We start from the raw sequence: 21,444 nt of genomic DNA on the forward strand, positions 1-21,444 counted from the left end.
TACTGAATAATAACACCCACCAAGCTTTACCGACTTGTACATTGCGCTCAAACAGTAGGACCCACATAGGCCACTACTGCGCTACATTTTTTTTTTCTCCAACGATAAAAGAAACAACTTTCTTAAAAGGAACAACCCTTTAATCCTACCAAAAGATGTCGAAAAACATTCTTTTTTACAAAATAGATCAACTAACTTTAACGCTAAAAGAAGCAACTTTCACAAAAGGAACAACCCTTCAATGTTAGATGTCGAAAAAAAATTCTTTTTTACAAAATAGATCGACTTTTTTTTTTAACTCGTATTGAAAACGGAGCCCCCGACGCGAAGCGAGGGCTCCACAACTAGTTTATTTCTAATATCCAAATGACATATGATACTTGATGACTTAACATTTATTTTTAAACCATTCAAGTTTGAAACACTCTCTTAATCATTAAGTGCATAAATTCCTTTAACATCGTACTAAAATTATATTCAAAACGTTTATTATCAAACAAGTATATCAAATTTTTAATTATGTAAAAGTTAAAAGATAATTTTAATTCATTCATATTATTTATTCAAAATAATTATCAAATAGTTAATTGTCATTCAAAACTAAGTTTCTTTGAATCATTCAAATTTATCAAACACACCCTTAAATTTGAAATTACTTAGAGCATCGATATGATCATGTTCTCGTTTAGTTCTCACATTCCGTTTTGAAGTAAAGTTGGTTATTACTTTTATTTCCTTCAATTAGATCCACTATCCTAAAGGGCAAAATCCTCCTCCTAACATGTCCAAATCATCTTATTCTCAACTAACTTGATAAAGATGTTTAAGGCTCATAGATCCGCCGTAAAAAAAGCTCTCTACCGAATATGATTTTACCACGTGTGTATCTTAGCATCCTAATTTATGTAATTGTTATGAACTTACTGAATTCAAATGAATCGAGAAAGTTCTTCGAAACAACCTGAAAGCGTCAAACAGAGACTCAGCTGCGAAATTAAATCAAAATGGAACTATATTGATATTAATCAAATGATAGTTCAATATTACAAGAAAAGAGGGAGAGAATTGAGTTTACACACTTACAATTTCGTAAGCTGTAATACAATGATTTGATCTAGTATTTATACTACTCAAGAAATAACTACTACAAACTGATTCTGTATAGACACCATGGCTTCCAATCTGTTCTCTCAGTTATACCCGTAAGTTTGGCACATGTGAAGGGTTGGACTCATAACAACAACTTTTATCCTCCTTTTTTATTTTTTATGGGCCACAGGGCCGTCCTGTCAATTTTATGGGCCCTGTTCGATAAATAAACTTGGGCCCTTTATATACGAAATTTTTCTGTATTTTACTGAATTCAATAAATAAAAGTGGGCCCTTTGAATTCTAGGTTGATTATGTTTTCTATTTTTTAAAATTTTACCCTTTTAATTAACAAATGAATCTAGATATGTAACATTGGGCTAAAAATTTTGGGCCCCTAAATATATTGGGCCATATGCTGCCGCACGCCTTGCACGCCCTAATATCCGGCCCTGATGGGCCAGTTTCTGCCCATCCCTAATCATCATGTTTGTGGTCTAAGCTTGAGGTGCTTTGATGTTATAAGTTAGAAAATATAATTGATGATCCGAGAAACAACTTTCATAGAAAATATTGAATGCAAATTTATATTATAGTTCTTGAATATATAGATCTAACATACTTAATAAGCAACAACATGTAATACTCAAAGTAAATTGCGCAGTTAAAGTTTGCGTAAGCTCAAGTAAGCACCCAACTGAGGTTGAAGTGACAGGACAACATGTGGAGCATGTGAATACAATGGTGATAATGATGGAAAAATAGTCACAACGGGCAATCTACAAAACGAAAACAAACATCCGTTTGACAAACATTTTCCGACCCGTATGAACCGTGAGGAAACTAACAAATAAGGTATACCACAATCACCACAAATCAGCCCCAATTCTGTCCCAAATCAGCAAATACGAAATAAATAAGCACACACAATACACACGAGACTTTTTACGTGGAAAACCTCTCAAAATCGAGAGTAAAAACCACGGGACTCGTAAGCCACTTAAATTCCACTATCATCAACAAGAGAGCAATAAAATAATCCTTCTCTAGATCAACTAGAGGTATACAACATCATCATACTCTTGAACTACAACAATCAACAAGTATATGAAACAATTAAAGACAAAAGAGGAATGATTTCACCCAAAAACTGCAGTCTGATCTAGAAGCTATAACTCGAGCTACAGACCTCTTTAGACGAATTCAACGGTTGAAAACCTTGGAACTGATGTCAGAAAGACACAGCTCAAATTTGATGAAGATCCAACGGTTAGATCTCCGGGGATCGTCTATGTTCTGACCTGCTATTTTCAAAAACGGGAATGGAATATCTCACTCTTTTTCTTGATCTCTCTGATCTCTCGTATGACCAAAATAGCTGCACACTTGAAGTTTAAAATGCCCTAGAATGATTGACTAAGTCAACTAGCATCTTGGGCCTATTTTGTTGGGCTTTGAACATTGGGCTATAACTTCCTCATTTTGAAAACCAAATAAAAACTCAACAAATCTCCCCCTTTCCAATTATGAGGAAGGGATCGCCATCCCGACGATCGAGCAACATACCTTAAGCTTCTCACTTGCTAAAGCCTTTGTGAACATGTCGGAACCATTATCATCGGTGTGAACTTTATCAAGTTCAAACGAACCATCTTCAAGACGTTCTCTAATCCAATGATACCGTACATCTATATGTTTTGTCCGCTTATGATACATAGAATTTCTAGCCAAATGAATCGCACTCTCATTATCACAAAGAACCACATATCGTGATTGCTTAAACCCAAGGTCTTGTAGAAACCTTTTCATCCACAATAGTTCTTTGCATACTTATGTTGCTGTCATATACTCAGCCTCGGTTGTAGACAATGCAACACACTTTTGTAACCTTGATTGCCATGAAACTGCTCCCCCTGCGAAAGTCATCAAATATCCAGAAGTGGATTTCATGTTATCTTTGTTTCCTGCCATATCTGAGTCTGTATAACCAACAAGCATCGGCTCTCCATTTCCAAATGTGATACCCAACTTTGAAGTACCTCGTAAGTATCTCATAATCCATTTAACTGCTTCCCAATGCTTCTTACCCGGATTTGACATAAACCGACTAACAACACCTACCGCATGAGCTATATCAGGCCTAGTACACACCATAGCATACATCAAGCTACCAACAGCTGAAGCATATGGAACTTTGTCCATCTCCTCAACATCCTCCTTTGAAGTAGGGCAATCTCTATCTGTTAGCTTAAAGTTGTTAGTAAGAGGGGAACTAACCACTTTAGCATTCTTCATGTTGAACTTACTAAGCACCTTTTCAATGTATTGCTCTTGTGATATATGTAACGTCTTAGCACCTCTATCTCTAGAAATCCGAATGCCAAGAATCTGTTTTGCTGGCCCCAAGCCTTTCATAGCAAAAGACTTGCTCAATTCTCGCTTCAACTGTGCAATTCTTTTAATATTTTTACCAACAATCAACATATCATCAACGTATAACAACAATATGATGAAATCATCATCACCAAACCTCTGAAAGAAAACACAATGATCTGAAGTTGTCTTTCGGTAGTCTTGCTTTCCTATAACCGACTCAAACTTCTTATACCACTGTCTCGGTGCTTGCTTCAACCCATATAGACTTTTCTGAAGTCTGCAAACATAATTTTCTTTACCCTTAACCCGAAAACCTTCAGGTTGCATCATGTAGATTTCCTTATCCAAATCACCGTGAAGAAAAGCAGTCTTGACATCCATCTGTTCAACCTCAAGATCAAGACTAGCAGCTAACCCAAGAACCACTCGAATAGATCCCATCTTCACAACCGGTGAGAAAATCTCATCAAAATCAATACCCTTTTTATGGCTGAATCCTTTAACGACTAACCTAGCTTTGTACCTTGGTTGTGAAGTAAGCTCATCTATCTTCACTTTGAATACCCATTTGTTTTTCAAAGCTCTCTTGCCTTTGGGTAACTTCACCAGCTCATAAGTATTGTTCTCATATAAGGAATTCATCTCATATTGCATGGCTTCACCCCACTCTTTCTTATGCTCATCTTTTATAGCTTCTGCATAACACTCTGGTTCTCCCCCATCAGTGAGTAATACATACTCATCAGCAGAATATCTGACAGAAGGATGACGATCTCGGGTAGACCGCCTAAGTGGGACAAATGAGGGAATATCTGGTACTGGAATCTCTACCTGCTCCGGAGCATAATCATCATCAGTACCATGTTCATCATTATGAACATCATTTCCAACATGTTGTGGAGTAACTGGATCTAAATCAACAAGATCAGCACTAGGTTGAAGAACTGAATCTGTCTTATCAACATCTTTTGTGACGCCCCGTACAAAACCATCCAACATGTTGTGGAGTAACTGGATCCAAATCAACAAGATCAGCACTAGGTTGAAGAACTGAATCTGTCTTATCAACATCTTTTGTGACGCCCCGTACAAAACCATCGTGTACAATTCGTCAACAACAGGATCTTTACACGGTCAAATACTATATGCTGTTTGAAAACCAGTTTGCATTCATAAAAAGACATAGCGTTTACAAAAGATAACGTGACACAAAGGTCGTTACAAAGTCATTATTTTTGAAAATAACATAAGTTACGAATGCAAAAGAAAAGTTTCATAATTGAGACATCTCTAAGTTATGCAGCGGATATCTAACACAGCAGATCCTTAACAGCAAGTCTAAACAGCATGACAGTAAGTCTAACAGCGAAAGCAACAAACCTCTAAGCACCTGAGAAAACATGCTTAAAAAAGTCAACAATAATGTTGGTGAGCTATAGTTTAAATTGTAACAGTAATATAAGATTGACCACGAGATTTCAATGTTTCAAAACAGTATGAAAAGTATATGTATAACCGCGGGCACATGGTAACTAGACTTAACGTAAATATAAATATCACCCCCTAAAAGTACACCTGGCGAGTGCGTATGTCCTCGAAGTATTAAACACCCGTTAAGTGCTAGCGCGACTAGCCCGAGAGGGGATGTCAAACCCTATGGATCCATATCTAATATTCGCGTCTACCGGTTCAAAAACTAATAGTTAAACGTTAACGTGCTAAGGGGAATCGTTATGCCGTTGTATAACCCACACATATGTAAAGTTTAAGTACTCGTGTCAAATAAGTAAAACATAAAAAGCGCATGTATTCTCAGTCCCAAAAATAGTATAAGTATAAAGGGAAGCTATAACTCACAGTGAATAAGCAATACAAGTCGATACGAAAGTGTGCAAGTAGTAAGTCGGTCTGAAAGGTCGTCAACCTAAATCAAAGGTTACTAGGTCAGTAGGTTGTCTTTATAAGTTCTATTAGTGCATAAAATAAGTTTAAGTGTCATCATCATCATCATCATTCATCATCATAAAAGCTAAGTAAGTTTGACAAGAATAGAGATCGAAACAATAGGCTGACTTCGGTCAGCTGTTACGACCACTACGTAAATCGAAAAGATGCGTAGTCAGTGGATATGGCTCCGTATATGAGTCCCCTAACCTCTGACCAATTTTCAGAACCTAACTCGTCTTCGTTTGACCGTGGCGACGGTTTAAGTGCGAGTAGGTCAAAAATTTCAGCACAACGTTACAACGGCGTAGTGACTTTCGGAGGGCCGTAAATCCTAAACCGTAGCTCGGATTAAGACGAGGCCTAAACGAAAATTATCTACTCGAACCGAACTAATTGAAAATTAACTTTATAGTAGCCCAGATGGTCTGATCAGATACGAAAAACAGTAGGTAAGGTGCTCCGGTGGGGTTCTTAGTACTTGATGCTCATCACGGTTCTCATCCTTGATGCTTGTAGCTTCAAGTGTACAACTCGTTGATGGTTTAGCATCACTTTTGACCAAGATTCTACCATTAATACACAATATGTTAAGACCAAGTACGAAGACAACTCAATTAAGAGTCTTAGATGGATGATGAACCAAAGTTACATCATATCCTTAGTCTTAACACAATTACAAGTTTTATTTACAACTAAAGCTACAAACTTTACATCAATCAAACAAGTATGAAAATAATCTAAGTCAAATGGGGTGATGAAACCCTAAGCTAGAGAGCTTGGATCCCTTTCACACAAGTTATAAGGTTACAAAGCTAGAAAGTTTGAACCTTTAGTGTTCTTGAAGATCTTGAAGCATAAAGCTTGGATCTTTAAGTTATATGAAGATCATAAACACAAGTTTTGATCTTTATAACAAAATAATGAGATCATAAGTTAGAAAACTTAGATCCAACAAAAGATATGAAGATCCAAGCTAGAAAGCTTGCATCTTGATTGTTCTTGAAGATCTTGAAGCATAAAGCTTGGATCTTTAAGTTACATGAAGATTACAAACACAAGTTTGAATCTTTATAACAAAATAACAAGATTTAAAGTTAAAAGATATAGATCTACAAAGTGGGTGAAGATTCAAAGCTAGAAAGCTTGAATCTTCCATGTTCTTAAAAGATTCAAATCCATGTTTGAATCTACAAGATGTAATCAAGATCAAAAGCTAAAAAGCTAGACCCATGATGATGATGATGATGAATTCGTGATGATGAGAAGGAGAAGAAGAAGAAGAAGAATTCAAAATACTTACACTTTTAGAGAGAGAAAGAACTAGAGAGAATTAGAGAGTGTGTGTGTGTGTGTGAATTACAAATGAAAGTAAGTGTAAAATGGATGGAATAAGGCTAGTATTTATAGGTGAATGGGGTAAGGGGAGGGGGTTTGGGCCTTGAATTTGGAGGGGGGACAAGGGAGACAAAAGTTTGCTTTTTGGTTAATGGTTGTCTAAAGTAGGTGCTTATGTTGGGATCCCATGCAACATTAAAGATAATACTTGACACAAATGCTAGCATGTTCCCTCTAATAAATGAGCATTTGTCTTACTTATTAATGGGTCACTAGTAATTAATAAGTGGGCTAAATAAATGGGCTACTAGCTAGAGTAGGGCGGGCTTAGGTCCAACAAGGTAGAAAGTCTAACAAGACTAACTAGTAAGCATAATTAAATTACTACGCGTAATTAAGCATCTAAAACCCAAGTAATTATTATTATAAAATAATAATTAAGATTTCGTAGTCATAATATTCCAATTACGACAAAAGTTAAACGTGTACGCAGTACGCAGTTTATTCGAAACGTCAAGTGACACTAACGGTCATAAAAGTTTCCGGTGAACAAGTTAAGTATCATACATACTCTAAGGCACGTTTTAATGTATAAATGAAAGTAAACCATGTATATTAAGATTCCAGAGTATAAAGTAGCACAGTACGCACAAATACGCAGTTTCGCAAAAACACAAGGCATAAAAGCAAGTCAAAAAAGTCGGGTCGTTACATTACCCACCTGTTAATGGAAATTTCGTCCCGAAATTTGAGGAGTGACTAAAAATGGTACCGTATTTAAATAAGAAGTAGCGTATCAAGGTTCCGTGAGATTCGTGGGCTCAGAAGTGAGTTATTTACCTCGAAAGGTACTTGGGCGTATAAAAGTAAGAATAGATATATGACATTAATTAAGTCTCTTGTCCTAAGAGATCAACAAATTGATTTTGTTTCTTGCTAATACGATTATGTCATCCGAATATATATCTACAAAAGGAAAGATGATGTTTTTAGCCCTACAGGCATCTTCAGTAAGCCGGATACATGAAATACATCATGAATGTTTCTAAACTCATCTAAAACATTGAGCGCTTATGTTGCAATACAAGCTGACAGGTAGAATGGAAAACATGGTGATCATAACCATGCGATTTGATGTCTGGATAGTGTTAGCCACGGATTTTGTACTAATCTCTTAATTTCAGAAGGAGACCATAGGCATAAAGAACCCGATATTTAAGAAACGTTTCATTTGAATAAATGAATTGAAATTTTAGCCGGAAGTGACTAATCGGACTTATATGAAATGCAAGCCATAATTATTTATAGTGTCTTCAGGACGGTCTGAACGAACAATGAAGGATATCGCCCAGTTTACCATACTGCAGGTGAACTTATCCTTGGATGGAAAGAAAGCACAGTTCCATAATATAACTTTATCCATTCAGTTACATGTTGAAGTTAGGGTTATCATTAACTAGAACAACTTATAGTTGCAACCAACGAAGGAAGGAATGTGTATCTGTGTTATAGACGTTTTAAGCAGTCCCTTCCAAGGGGATAACAAGATTCATAGATTCTTAAAGTATTTAATATTACATTTTCGAAAGAAAATCGTACGAAAGGTGTGATTTTTGAACGAGAGTGAACTCTTCGTACAATGAACAAGTTGATCTGAATATATCCTTATACTTAAGGGGATGCGCGGATGAGAAGATACGTGAACTCTTGGTCCTAAAGAATGGTTTACTCCAAGTGAAAAGAATCTCCAAAAATGATTTCTTGTACCTCAATATACTGATTCATAAAGATGATGTTTACGAGGGTGTTGCGATTAGCTGTGAATTATTGAGAGTAGAAATTCGCTTAGTGCCTTTCCTACGATAGGGTGACCACCGAGTGTACCTCAGAAAAATGATTTATCGGCCCGCGTTTTTGGCAAGTCTATCCTTAAAAGGAACATTTTATGAGTGCAAAGATCTTCTAACAAATTTTATAAGACTGCCACTCAAAGTGGCTCAAGAGTTTTTAACAAAGATTTTAATAGTAAGCTTCATCCCTAACGGAGGGAGAGAAAAAGTGTGATCCCTACATGGTGTAGTCTAATACGAAAACCTTTAATAAAATCAACCGAGGAAGTTTTGAAAAACCTTTAAACGTTTGATGTGACAACATAAACAGAACGAAGTTTCTAGTAATCTTAGAAGTATGTACAACGTGCACCGTTTTGCACAAAACTGTTTGTCTTAAGTTAAACAACTCAACAAAGGAGTGATTTTTTTTAAATAGTTTGGAGGTATAACTTGGTATGTACTAACCAAAATAAGTAAGGGTAAATTTATACATATATGATTTTATAAATCGCATAAGTGACAGAAAAACTTTATTTCTTTCATTTGTCCATAAATCTTGTGAGGGCCGCACAAATACGCAACGTGTAAAAATTTTAATAAACATAGTTTTTCGTATTTCAGAGGTTACGAGTTGAAAAAGATCGAGTGAAAAATCTTTGAATCATCGGTTGAAATGTTACTAGGTAATGAAAACTAATGAATTAAATGTAATTTTAATAATTATCAGGACCTAAGTCTTTGGCCCAAAATGTTCATGTGCGAATTCGTTGCTAAAAAGTGAGGTATGAAGGATAGAGCATGAGGATGAGAAGTTAATCACTTCTTGACTTTGCAAAATGCCAAATAGGTTATGGCTAATATTAAAGTCGGAATACTGATGGTGTTAGTATCGCTAGATGAGAATCTCTTGGAACAAGTCAGGACTTCGAGTTGTGTAAGAAAGAGCATCGCTCCGACAGGTGTGGCAAATGAGATCCCTAGGGTAACGTAATAACTTTGAATGGTATAAGTGTTAGTGGATGCCCGAAGGTCTGCATGACGTGGTAGTAAGTGCCTTCATCACATACATACATACATGAATCTCTCGGTTTCGACGGTTGTAAGGTCTTCATGATGACTTGGATACGAATAAGCAACGAAAAATTTTATATAGTAAGCAACGAAAATTTTATAGAAATCGTTTAAGGTGACAATGTAAGAAATGAAACGAAGTTCTTAGTAACTAGGGTTATGTACAACATGTACTGTTCTATGTAACATATCTTTCGAATAAAAGAATGGATTTGTAAAAGTGAAAGTAAAATTTCATGTGTACTCGTAAAAATAAGTAATTATTTACTTTAACATATACGGTTTCTAAAATTTGTACGAATGACAATAAATTTATTTTTATAAAACTTTGAGAGGATCGCACAGTAAAATAATGTGTGTAAAATTTCGGCAACAAAATTTTCATATTTCAGAGACTACAAGTTGGAAAAAGCTTCATGAGTAAAAGATTTTTGAAAATTTCGGGTGATTTTTTTTTTTTTTGAGGTAATGAAAACTATTGCATGTAAATGTGGTTGATGACTATTAGTAGGGCATAAGTTCTTTGACCAAAAATGCTTAAGTGTGAAGTTGTTGCTTATAAGTGAGATACGAAAGGGAGAGTATGAGGATGAGAATTAACCTCCCATTGATTCGGAAAATTTTGAACTGGTATAACTAATATCAGAGTAAGAAGGATGATGGTGTGATTATCACCGAACAAGGAATCTCTCGGAATAAGTTAGGATTTAGAGTTGCGTAAGAATGAGTATCAAATAAGATTCTTGGGTAGTCCTAAATATAGAATTTGAATTGATGAAGTGACGGGGCACAATTTCCTTTATGTATCGAAGTTTGTCCATTACATCGGTTTCCTTTCATGGCTAGAAAGTGAGCAGATTTGGTGAGGCGGTCAATGATAATCCCGATAGTGTCATAACTGCCTATTGTTTTCGGTTGCTTCGGGATGAAATCCATCGTCATCCCTTCCCATTTTCATTGTGGGATCTCGGGTTGTTGAAGTAATCCAGATGGCTTTTGGCTCACCATTCTCGCGAGGTATACGAATAATCTTCTTACTATAAATAACTTTCGCTTTCATCCTTGAAAGCCAGTCCATTCCAACTATTTCATCAAAGCTTCCTAACTCGATGAGTATTAGGTTAACCCTAAAGTTCATTCCAACTTTTACATCAAGCTTCCTAACTTGATGAGTATAATAGGTTAATCTTAAGGTTCATTCCAACCAAATCTTATTATACTGCCGTGAAAATTTTTATCAATCTTCTCAAATAACATCTGCTTATGCGTAGGTAACTAATCTCTTCCAACTACTACTATAAAACTTCCAAGTTTTGTTGGCATGAGGTCATCTCCAAATGACCCACCTGTTAATTTTAAGGTACTACCTTAAATTACTCCTCTATCTCTGCCAGCTTACCATTAGCTTATCCTATAGAATACTTAACGCTCATGGTTGTTAATGGCTTATCAATCATAACACTAAGGTTCTTAGATATAAGGTTTCTATCGCTCTGGTATTAAACAACCTCGAGACAATAAAACGTTGTGACGAATCGTCCCCTAACTATAATCAGGATCCATGCGAGTTTCCATAATGATCGCTCTACCGCAAGTAAGTCCAAAGTTTTTCCTATTTCAGAACTTTTTCCTTAAGTATCCAGGGTGTCTATATCTATAACAAATTTTCGAGTTATCAATTCTGCAATAAAGGCCTTCCTTGTACAATATCTGAGCTACGTGGTTATTCTTTCCCTACCTCTAACAGACCATAATGCGTATACTCAAGTGGTTCCTACCAAAATTTCTCTTGAATCGCTTCATATTCCTTATATAGTAACATTGGAACTTTTGCATGATTTACTTCAATATAACCACGCTGTCCTGGCGTCATTATATTGTACTAAATCGTACGTTCATTCCAATATCACTCCATATGGTCAATGTAGCGTGATCACTCCAAGTTCTAATCAATTTCATCTAACGGTGCTTTATCTATGCTATCTCAGAACCAAATCTACATAATTAATCTCACGGTTTCTCGGCGTGGGTGCATAGGTTCCGTAGGTCATGCATCAATGCCTAAATGTCCCGAAATTTCTTCAAAATGTTCGGGTTCAGGTAACGTCGTTAGGTTCCTTTCTAGAAATTCAATGTGGGTCTCGCGTTGAGTTGTACATGTAGTAAGTAGTAATACGATATGTTTCAAGGCGACTCCCAAGTCTTTGGGTATGGCTGAGCATCAGTGGAAGACACTATGACCTTGTGAAAGGAGATGTCCTCCCGATTTCTCCGATTCCTAAGAGTGTTGGGGACCTAAGTCCAGAAGTGTCGCTAGATCGTCGAGTAGTGGTGTAGGATGAAAGAGATAAGTGACGGTCATGAAAGCTTACGGGATACGGGTCAACTCGCGGAAACTGAACATCCTTCTAATGTTCATACGTTGTACGTGGCTAATTAGAGTGAGCTCGGGGTGCGGTTACTACGACAAGCCCTCACATGTCTCCTCCTCCAAGGATCAAATTTAGTGGGTGTGTAATCTGAGGGGTACTCTTCCTAGATTGCGTGAAGTAACGTTTCGATCCCTGGAATGGTGAAACGGTAGTAACAGGTAGATTACGGTACTAGTTCTTAGGGTTAGTCGGGTGGAAAAAGGATTCAGTAAAATATCTGAACTAGGAAAGGTAAGTTTTCCAAGTCGGTACAGCGGATAGCAGGTATGAAGAAAGCACGTATTAGGCACTACAGCAACCTAGGTTGTCTAAAACATTATACAGCATGGCAATAGTAACAACGCTAAACAGAAATAACATGTGAAAGCAGATAGTAATCATGCAATAGCGGAAATAAGCATACAGCAAGTTCGCATGGCAGTAAAGATAAGCAATGGCATACAGTAATATCACATAGCAGTAAAAGTAATCAGTAGCATGCAGTAATTTTCGCAGAAACAAGTAAACTAGCAAGTTATAGATTAGTCCTATTAGTGAATCCTACTTGGTCCGGTCTAGACTCACTAATGCAACCTAATTCCCTACAACCAATGCTCTGATACCAAATGTGACGCCCCGTACAAAACCATCGTGTACGATTCGTCAACAACAGGATCTTTACATGGTCAAATACTATATGCTGTTTGAAAACCAGTTTGCATTCATAAAAAGACATAGCGTTTACAAAAGATAACGTGACACAAAGGTCGTTACAAAGTCATTATTTTTTAAAATAACATAAGTTACGAATGCAAAAGAAAAGTTTCATAATTGAGAAATCTCTAAGTTATGCAGCGGATATCTAACACAGCAAATCCTTAACAGCAAGTCTAAACAGCATGACAGCAAGTCTAACAGCGGAAGCAACAAACCTCTAAGCACTTGAGAAAACATGCTTAAAAATGTCAACAATAATGTTGGTGAGCTATAGTTTAAATTGTAACAGTAATATAAGATTGACCACGAGATTTCAATGTTTCAAAACAGTATGAAAAGTATATGTATAACCGCGGGCACATGGTAACTAGACTTAACGTAAATATAAATATCACCCCCTAAAAGTACACCTAGCGAGTACGTATGTCCTCGAAGTATTAAACACCTGTTAAGTGCTAGCGCGACTAGCCCGAGTGGGGATGTCAAGCCCTATGGATCCATATCTAATATTCGCGTCTACCGGTTCAAAAACCAATAGTTAAACGTTACCGTGCTAAGGGGAATCTTTATGCCGTTGTATAACCCACACATATGTAAAGTTTAAGTACTCGTGTCAAATAAGTAAAACATAAAAAGCGCATGTATTCTCAGTTCCAAAAATAATATAAATAAAAAGGAAAGCTATAACTCGCAGTGAATAAGCAATACAAGTCGATACGAAAGTGTGCAAGTAGTAAGTCGGTCCGAAAGGTCGTCAACCTAAATCAAAGGTTACTAGGTCAGTAGGTTGTCTTTATAAGTTCTATTAGTGCATAGAATAAGTTTAAGTGTCATCATCATCATCATTCATCATCATAAAAGCTAAGTAAGTTTGACAAGAATAGAGATGGAAACAATAGGCTGATTTCGGTCAGCTGTTACGACCTCTACGTAAATCGAAAAGACACGTAGTCAGTGGCTATAGCTCCGTATATGAGTCCCCTAACCTCTGACCAATTTTCAGAACCTAACTAGTCTTTGTTTGACCGTGCAACGGTTTAAGTGCGAGTAGGTCAGAAATTTCAGCACAACGTTACAACGGCGTAGTGACTTTCGGAGGGCCGTAAATCCTAAACCGTAGCTCGGATTAAGACGAGACCTAAACGGAAAATCATCTACTCGAACCAAAATAATTGAAAATTAACTTTCCAGTAGCCCAGGTGGTCTGATCAGATACGAAAAATAGTAGGTAAGGTGCTCCGGTGGGGTTCTTAGTACTTGATGCTCATCACGGTTCTCATCCTTGATGCTTGTAGCTTCAAGTGTACAACTCGTTGATGGTTTAGCATCAATTTTGACCAATATTCTACCATCAATACACAATATGTTAAGACCAAGTAAGAAGACAACTCAATTAAGAGTCTTAGATGGATGATGAACCAAAGTTACATCATATCCTTAGTCTTAACACAATTACAAGTTTCATTTACAAATAAAGCTACAAACTTTACATCAATCAAACAAGTATGAACATAATCTAATTCAAATGGGGTGATGAAACCCTAAGCTAGAGAGCTTGGATCCCTTTCACACAAGTTATAAGGTTACAAAGCTAGAAAGCTTGAACCTTTAGTGTTCTTGAAGATCTTGAAGCATAAAGCTTGGATCTTTAAGTTACATGAAGACCATAAACACAAGTTTTGATCTTTATAACAAAATAATGAGATCATAAGTTAGAAAACTTAGATCCAACAAAAGATATGAATATCCAAGCTAGAAAGCTTGCATCTTGATTGTTCTTGAAGATCTTGAAGCATAAACTTGGATCTTTAAGTTACATGTAGATTACAAACACAAGTTTGAATCTTTATAACAAAATAACAAGATTTAAAGTTAAAAGATATAGATCTACAAAGTGGGTGAAGATTCAAAGCTAGAAAGCTTGAATCTTCCATGTTCTTGAAAGATTCAAATCCATGTTTGAATCTACAAGATGTAATCAAGATCAAAAGCTAAAAAGCTAGACCCATGATGATGATGATGATGAATTTATGATGATGAGAAGGAGAAGAAGAAGAAGAATTCAAAATACTTACACTTTTAGAGAGAGAAAGAACTAGAGAGAATTAGAGAGTGTGTGTGTGTGAATTAAAAATGAAAGCAAGTGTAAAATGGATGGAATAAGGCTAGTATTTATAGGTGAATGGGGTAAGGGGAGGGGGTTTGGGCCTTGAATTTGGAGGGGGGACAAGGGGGAAAAAAGTTTGGTTTTTGGTTAATGGTTGTCTAAAGTAGGTGCTTATGTTGGGATCCCATGCAACATTAAGGATAATACTTGACACAAATGCTAGCATGTTCCCTCTAATAAATGGGCATTTGTCTTACTTATTAATGTGTCACTAGTAATTAATAAGTGGGCTAAATAAATGGGCTACTAGCTAGAGTAGGGTGGGCTTAGGTCCAACAAGGTAGAAAGTCCAACAAGACTAACTAGTAAGCATAATTAAATTACTACCCGTAATTAAGCATCTAAAAACCCAAGTAATTATTATGATAAAATAATAATTAAGATTTCGTAGTCATAATATTCCGATTACGACAAAAGTTAAACGTGTAAGCAGTACGCAGTTTATTCGAAACGTCAAGTGACACTAACGGTCATAAAAGCTTCTGGTGAACAAGTTAAGTATCCTACGTACTCTAAGGCACGTTTTAATGTATAAATGAAAGTAAACCATGTATATTAAGATTCCAGAGTATAAAGTAGCACAGTAAGCACAAATACACAGTTTCGCAAAAACACAAGGCATAAAAGCAAGTTGAAAAAGTCGGGTCATTACATCTTTCAACATTTGATCTTCTGAAAAAATAACATCTCGGCTTCGTACAAGTTTCTTTTGAACTGGATCATATAACCTGTACCCAAAATCATCTTCACCATAGCCGAGAAATACACATGGCTTAGTCTTCATATCGAGCTTTGACCTTTCATCTTTGGGAACATGAACAAATGCTTTACATCCAAAGACTTGTAAATGATGGTAAGAAACATCTTTGCCGCTCCAAACCCTGTTAGGAACATCAAAACGCAAAGGTACACAAGAGGTTAGATTAATAATATGAACTGCCGTATTTAAAGCCTCACCCCAAAAGGAATCGGACAACCCTGCATGTGAAAGCAAACATCTAACTCTCTCAACCAAAGTTCTGTTCATCCTCTCTGCTAAGCCATTCAACTGAGGTGTCTTTGGTGGAGTCTTTTAATGCCGAATACCATTCTCCTTACAATAAGCATCAAATCTGCCAATGTATTCACTGTCATTATCAGTCTGAATACACTTGAGTTTTTTCCCCGTTTGCCTTTCAACTAATGTATGAAATTCCTTAAACTTCTCATATACTTGATCCTTTGACTTTAAGGTATAAACCCACACCTTCCTGGAATGATCATCGATGAATGTAACAAAGTAGAAACATCCACCAAGTGTCCTAGTCTTCATAGGCCCACAAACATCCGAATGCACTAGATCAAGTATGTTCTCCATTCGAAAAGCAGAATGACTCTTAAACGCAACTCTGGTCTGTTTACCTGCCAAACAGTGAGAACACTTACTCAAATTAATATCACTAACACCCGACAACACATTTTTCTTAAACAAGATAGACATCCCCTTTTCACTCATGTGGCCAAGTCTTTTATGCCACAACTCAGTAGAATCAACATTGTCCACTGCGTTAACAATGTTCTGGATGATCTTCGGACGCGTGATGTATAATCTTGAGTCTTTCTTGCCTCTTCCCACTATCATAGAACCAAGAGTTAGTTTCCAAATACCATTACCAAAACCGTTATAATAACCATCATCATCAAGAATGCCTGTTGAAATAACATTAAGTCTCATATCCGGAACATGTTTTACATTATGCAAAACTAACTCCATTCCCGTGTCAAATTTCAAACAAACATCTCCAATACCAACGATCTTTGATAACCCGACATTACCCATCCTAGAAAATCCATAGTCACCTAGAGTGTAAGATGAGAAGTGATCTCTACAAATTGCAACATGACATGTAGCACCACTATCAACAATCCAACTCGTGTCATCATGAGTAAGATTGATTATATCATAATCAATACAAACAAAGAACTCATCTGTGATAGCGTTAACTTCAACCTTATCATCATCACCATCACTTTTCTTTTGTTTATTCTTGTCATATACCTTTTTCTTCTCATTCTTCAACTTTGGACAATACCACTTTGTGTGCCCCTTTTCATGACAATTATAATACTCAACATTAGCAAATTTACCTTTGCGTGAGCTGCTACGATGATTGCCTCTTTTACCCTGACCTCTACTATGACTTCTCCCCCGCGTTTCTGTGACCAAGATATCTGACTGTGAAGAGGAACCTTGTGACTTTCTTCTCATCTCTTCATTCAAAATACTACCCTTAGTCAATTCCATGGTGATAGTACCATTCGGTGCAGAGTTGGACAAAGATGTCCTAAAAGTCTCCCAAGAGTCCGGTAATGTACCAAGTAACCAGAGACCCTGAATCTCATCCTCAAACTTGATACCCATACCTGCAAGCTGATTTATAATACACTGATATGCATTTAGGTGATCTGTAATAGGAGTCCCATCATGATACTTCAAAGCCATCATCTGTTTAATTAAGAACAATTTGTTATTCCCAGTCTTTCGCTCATATAACTGCTCAAGCTTTTTTCATAAGGCTTTAGCATCAGTCTCCCCAGTAATATGGTTCACTACATTATAATCAACCCACTGCCGAATATACCCACATACCTGTCTATGCAAAATTTTCCATTGAGCTTCAGACTTACCCTCAGGCATACTCTCAGTAAAAACAGGTAAATAATAATCTTTCACATAAAGAAGATCCTCCATTTTACCTTTCCAAACATGATAATTTGAACCATTTAAACTAACCATCTTACTTGTATTAACTTCCATCTTTCACACAAGTCAATCAAATAACCTTAAGCTCTAGATACCAATTTGATGAGAAAATAGTCACAACTGGCAATCTACAAAACGGAAACAAACATCCATTTGACAAACATTTCCCGACCCGTATGAACCCGTGAGGAAACTAACAAATAAGGTATACCACAATCACCACAAATCAGCCCCAATTCTGTCCCAAATCAGCAAATATGAAATAAATAAGCACACACAATACACACGAGACTTTTTACGTGGAAAACCTCTCAAAATCAAGAGTAAAAACCACGGGACTCGTAAGCCACTTAAATTCCACTATCTCAACAAGAGAGCAATAAAATAATCCTTCTCTAGATCAACTAGAGGTATACAACATCATCATACTCTTGAACTACAACAATCAACAAGTATATGAAACAATTAAAGACAAAAGAGGAATGATTTCACCCAAAAACTGCAGTCTGATCTAGAAGCTATAACTCGAGCTACAAACCTCTTTAGACGAATTCAATGGTTGAAAACCTTGTCACTGATGTCAGGAAGACACAGCCCAAATTTGATGAAGATCCAACGGTTAGATCTCCGGGGATCGTCTATGTTCTGACCTGCTATTTTCAAAAACGGGAATGGAATATCTCACTCTTTTTCTTGATCTCTCTGATCTCTCGTATGACCAAAATAGCTGCACACTTGAAGTTTAAAATGCCCTAGAATGATTGACTAAGTCAACTAGCATCTTGGGCCTATTTTGTTGGGCTTTGAACATTGGGCTATAACTTCCTCATTTTGGAAACCAAATAAAAACCCAACAGATAATTCAAAAACAAATCGTTGGAGAATCATAGCAATTGTCATCTTTGCTTCCAACATCGCAAAATTTTGTCCAATGCATATACGTGGTCCTCCTGAAAATGGGACGTAACATGCTTGTCCCCCTGTCACCTTTGCAACGCCTTCAGAAAACCTTTCGGGATTGAATTCGTTCACATCATCACCCCATATATCACGATCATGGTGCAAAAGCAAAACATTTATTTGGAGGAGAGTTCCGGCAGGTAAAGTTATGTCTCCTAATTTGGTTTTCTTATGTACCATTCGTCCTAATTGGATTACCGGTGGATATAGCCTAAGAACTTCACTGAAAATCATGTTAACCTGATACACAAGAAGAGTAATATAATTAGATGCAATTATTCAGACCCATTTACCTAAATATGGGTCAGTTTGGTTCATCTTTATTTTAAACGGGTTAAATGGGTCAGACTAAAAAAGGATACGGTCAAGTGTCTTGAATTATCTTACATCGATTAAATAGATAAAACCAGCTACCTATATATTTTGTACAACAAAATTAAATTATTCTAGTAAATATATAGCTTCTCTTATGTGAATATAATCTATTAATATTATTTTTAATTCGTTGTAGTGAAATTCAGATTTGTAATGATCCAAGTAATGAAAGATCGACTCACAATTTTAAGCTGGCTCAGTCCCTCATAATACGGTGGTTTATCACCGAAGACTTGTAAAACTTCATCCCTAGCACGTGTTTGCCAATCCGTGTGCTGACTCAGTAAAACTATAGTCCAAACCAATAAATTTAGTGTAGTCTCTTGTCCCGCAAGGTAGAAAAGTTTACATTCTTCGATGATTTCTTCAATTTTTAGCCCGGAGTTCCTATCCTTGTCTTGTTTAATTTCATTGTCATTGGACTTTAATAGAGTTCCCAAAAGATCAGCGGTATCACATTTCTCAGCTTTCATTAAAAGTAAACGCTTGTCGATAATACTCTTGATTGAGGCTGTAACCTTCTGGTCCAACTCTTACATTTTTTTGTTGCACTCTGTTGGCAAGAACCTACAAAATCACTTGATTTTGTTATGGTTACTAGGATTATTTCAAGATAGTCTAGTACTCATATCAGGTCTCACGTTTAAACTTTAATCTCACTGGCACCATAACAACTTGAGGTGGCCACAGAAAGTTGTCGGAAACGGTCACGGGGCAACCCAGTTAAGTCGCTTACATCCAAGTAAAAGATACTCCCCTCTCCGGGCAACCAAAACAAGAAAATCTTATCCAGTTAGCATTTTATTTTATTATTGTTAATAGGACGTGGGGGTGTTTCACATTGTTTAATTTAATTATTTGAACAAGTCTGTTTATGGATAGGCTCACCTTAATCCTGGAATGTAAGCCGATTGGGCAAACTTTAAAACCAGCTGTATCATTTTCTGTTGAAGTTCAACTATCTTTTTCCCTTCTTCAAAATTATCACCGAATACTACACGCGAAATCACATCATTGGTCATATCTTGAAGATAGGGCCACACATCAACTTCGCACGAGCTTTTATCCGTTAACATCCCTCCCCATTTGTCAATCATCTCATTGCAGCTCATATAGAATACAGGTACAACATGCTATATGAACGCACCAAACAATAAAATGAAATGACAATCAAATATTAGTAAGTTAATCATTGTATTTTAACTGAATTAAATTAACAAGACAAGATGTCTGAACCTTGAGCTTCTCAACATGGAACACAGGATTGATGATTTTCCTATGTTTAACCCATTGTTCGCCTTCAACATCAATTAGCCCTTTAATTAGCTTCCTCGGTAATGGATTAGTTCCTCTTGACTTTTGAAATGTAGAATAATTAGTCAATATCTCTCTTACCATTGTTGGTTCAGTTATGTGCACCACAGGTTTTGACCCCATCCATGTAAAACAAATTTTACCTGCGCAATTTAACCCGAAGAAAGTTTTTTGAAATTTTAATCGTTTATTGTCTAAGCAAAAAAAACTAGTCTTCGAATAAATACGATAATAATAACTTAAACAAAAGGAAGCCTAACGGTATCAGAGTTGAAACATTTTTTTTTTCTTTTCTCGTTTTGTATAAATGTCTCCATACTCTAACAGATATCATCGTTGAGACCAATGGGTTTAGATTTGGATAAGCGTGTCATTCGTACCCTCTCTTTCATATCACCAAACATGAACTTGTAACGGCTGCCTTTCAAACCTTGAGCTCTTAACGATTTTTCAATCCTTTTCGGTTCAAACCACAACAAATTCAGAAATCTCCATGCTGTCAACGCCAGTAGTAGCACAAAAACTATAAGTTCCACTCCCATTTCATAAGACACACTACTTACTTTCATCAGTTTTTATTTAGCTCTTCAGTGTTGATACTAACTCAAGTGTTATTACTAGAGGACAATATGTTACCACTAGAGGACAACAATTCTTCCTGTCCTTGTATGAAAACTGGATGATTTTTTTCCCGTATAGAAGAAAAAAGTATCTTTTAAATATTAAAAATGTTGGAGTTACACATTTAAAAGGAAACGGTTTTAATGTATTTTTAATGATTATAACTGCTATTCAATATTTAATTTACCGCATTTAATTTAATTTAATAAAATAGAATAATAAAAATCAAAGAGCACTTGCACGGTGTAATGCTTTGAAACAAATACTCCCTACATAACCACCGCGCAGGCTTGCCTGAGTGGCCATCGAGTTGCCCAATGAAGCACACCACCCGGGTTCAATCCTTATCTATGCCAAATTGTTCAAAAAGGGAGTATGACTAGAGGGTGCGCATAATACGCAATTCACCCGGTACCAGGTCTCGCGCTCGGGAGGCTTGATTACTCGAGGTTTTACCTTCTATGAGGGAGCCAATGTGCTCGTTTA

The 21,444-nt window shown here is 36.5% G+C and overlaps 1 pseudogene; it reads right to left on the reverse strand.

Moving 5' to 3' along the window:
* Positions 1-1,753: 1,753 nt before the first annotated feature.
* LOC139893846 (cytochrome P450 CYP72A219-like) lies at positions 1,754-20,906 on the reverse strand (annotated as a pseudogene).
* Positions 20,907-21,444: the final 538 nt, after the last annotated feature.

The sequence above is a fragment of the Rutidosis leptorrhynchoides genome, chromosome 2 (genome assembly GCF_046630445.1).
Source record: "Rutidosis leptorrhynchoides isolate AG116_Rl617_1_P2 chromosome 2, CSIRO_AGI_Rlap_v1, whole genome shotgun sequence".
In the NCBI taxonomy this organism is placed as follows: domain Eukaryota; kingdom Viridiplantae; phylum Streptophyta; class Magnoliopsida; order Asterales; family Asteraceae; genus Rutidosis; species Rutidosis leptorrhynchoides.